This window comes from Galeopterus variegatus, unplaced genomic scaffold (genome assembly GCF_000696425.1).
Source record: "Galeopterus variegatus unplaced genomic scaffold, G_variegatus-3.0.2 Scaffold6856, whole genome shotgun sequence".
Taxonomy (NCBI): Eukaryota; Metazoa; Chordata; class Mammalia; order Dermoptera; family Cynocephalidae; genus Galeopterus; species Galeopterus variegatus.
The window spans coordinates 6,785-9,463 of record NW_007732967.1 but is presented as its reverse complement, the minus strand read 5'-3'; the positions used below and the strand labels follow the sequence as shown (position 1 = coordinate 9,463).

At 55.7% G+C, this 2,679-nt stretch overlaps 2 pseudogenes; one reads left to right on the top strand and one right to left on the bottom strand.

The window, feature by feature from the left end:
* Window positions 1-76, bottom strand: part of LOC103606809 — a 7,755-nt pseudogene extending 7,679 nt beyond the window's left edge.
* Window positions 77-700: 624 nt separating this feature from the next.
* LOC103606808 lies at window positions 701-2,664 on the top strand (annotated as a pseudogene).
* Window positions 2,665-2,679: the final 15 nt, after the last annotated feature.

Sequence of the window (2,679 nt, the reverse complement as noted above, 5' to 3'; positions counted from 1 at the left end):
TTAGGCTTATTTGAGGAACCTGAAGGTGTGACCCGAAAGCATGGCAGTGGCGCTCAATGAGGGTATGTACACGCATCTTTGCGTTCACGTCCTCTCTGTCCTTGGCCCAGGGCCACCACTGGTGGCCACACCCTGCTCCGAGCTCGCTTTTCCGTGCCGACCTGACTTCGTGTTGGACCCTCCAGTGTTACAGGTGCGCGGTGTGGACCCACCCGCGCTGACGTGGGCGGGTCTGCGGGCTCCGGCGTCTTCGCTGAGGGCCCGGCCGCAGTCCCCGCCGTGTCGCTGGAGCCTGCAGACCGCTCGGCACCGCAGGAGCAGCCTGAGGGGAGGCGGCCAGGCGGCTGGCGTTTCTCCTCCGTGCCGGCTGCGGTCCTGGGCCTGGGACCCCGGGTCAGGCCGCCCGTCCTCCCCGGCGATGTCGGGGAGGGAGCCCCCGCCGCGGGCCTCGCAGCGGGGCCGGGCGCCCGGGCGCATCGGGGATCCAGCTTGGACCGCGGACCAGCCCGGTCCCACCACGGACGTGAGAGGCTTACTAACGTCCTCAGCTCCTGGAGCGCGGGGAAAACGTCCTGTTCTGTTTACGAGGCGTATGTTGACGTTCTCAGGAAACGGAACCACCGACACCGAAAGGACGTGGAGCAAATCAGGCGCGACAGAAATGTGCGACAGGGTGAAGCATGCGGGAGGTAGGACCGTCATGCTCTCGTCCCTACGACAAACCCTCAACCCACCGTCCCGCACCGCTTCGCCCCGCCCGCCGGGCGAGCTCCGTCCCGTCCTCACCTGTCCTCACCGCCCTCCCGCCGCTACCTCCAGCAGCCTAGGCCCGGTCCACGGCTCCCGCGGTTCCGCAGTCAAGGGCGCTGCTCTCCCCACTATTTCCTCTCAGCCGCAAGGGCGGAGCCTGCGGCGCCTCAACGGCTGATTGGACCAAACGTCGCTAGGGGCGGGGCATTTTGCGCCTGCGCACCGCTCTCTCGCCAGTCTGCGCAGAGGCGAGTAACGCTTTTGGGGCCGCCAGGAACGTCCGGCGTCCCTGCCCGGCACCTAGTGCGCATGCTTAAAGCTGCCCTGCGGCCAATCCCGCCGTGAAGGCAAGAGTCACGTGCGGCCTTCCAAGCTTGCGATTGGCAGGTTCGGAGGTCACCTGCGCATGTGTAAAGGCTGCCAAGGGGCGCTCCTACTGACGTGGCCGTGTGGCGGCAAGTGCGCATGTGCTGGGCTATGAGGACGGCTGTTCGAGTCCTGTGTCTGCTGTTATCCTGACTTCGCTCTGTAAGAGTGTCCCCGCCTCCGGGAACAGCGATTGGGAGCTCGCCATCGCTGACCCGAGCTGAGTGACCTGCGGGCCGTGCCGGCAGGAGCTGATCGAACCACCCCCGGTTCACGTGAGCAGAAACCTACGCAGAGGGTTAGGGCTTAGGGGTTAAGGGATAGGGTTAGGGTTGGGGTTAGGGGTTAAGGACAGGGTTAGAGTCAGGGTCAGGGTCACAGAGTCAGAGTAAGTGTCAGGGTTAGAGAGTCAGAGGGTCAGGGTTAGAGGGTCAGGGTCAGGATCAGTGTTAGGGTTACAGCTAGACAGGGGTTAGTGTTAGAGTTAGGGTTGGGCTTAGGGTTAGGAGTTGGGGTTAGATTTAGGGTTAGACCCAAATACGCTGGTTTTCAGAACAGTGTTCACGGATCCCATGTTGACAGGTTAGTGGTTCTCAGAGTTTGGGTGGGAGAAAACTCATATCAAGCCTCTTTAAAACCTCTCGTTGCATCCTGGGCTTTCCACTACTCAGTGGAATGATCTAAGGATTGAAGTCAGTCTGAGGTGTATATAGTAGAATTTGACTGTTGCAGCCCAACTTCAATATGTATAGAAAGCACTAATCTTGTGTGGGGACAACTTTCCTGGTATTTTACAAGGAAGAATTTTTAAGGTGTATTCAACATCTTGTGGAAAAGAGTCAAGAATGGGTCCCATATTTAATGCCTGTTCGTCTATGTATTTGTCCTACATTCATTTGAACTGAACCTTCTCTTAGAGTCAATAAGCCTACCAAACAAAACCTGCTCTTTCTCATCTTGTGCCCAGTGGAGCCTTGTTTTTTCAAACGGAACCTTTAACCTAGTGTCCCCATGAGCCAATCCAAATAATATAAGAGTCTGGGAAGGTGGAACTGGGGACTGCAAGATGAAAGGGAATTACAGCTCATTTCTTTTGCCCAACGTGAAGCAATGGACAATGGGTGACAGTAAGTTCTGTGGCTCTGTGGGAAGGATAACCAGCTAACTGAAGTTAGAACTATAAATCTTTTTCTTTACTAGATAAATAAAGATGGAGAAGAGAAAGTGGCACCTCCCCCATGAGATGGCATCATCCTTCCAGAGTGAAGACAGTGCATTCAGGACCTGGCACACAAGTGGGTGAATGTAAGGTTTCAGAGAGGCACCTTACCATGGATGACCTGACTACTGCCCTGGAGGGGAGAAGAGTGAAGGAGATGTTTGGCTCTGGTACAGTCTGTGTTGTTCATCTAGTTTCTGATATACTGTATAAGGGTGAGAAGATACATATTCCAAGTATGGAGAATGGTCTTAAGCTTGCAAGCTGTATCCTGGGCAAATTGACTGATATCCCATAGAGAACAGGAGAAATTGACTAGACAATTGTATTAGCCTGAATAAAAA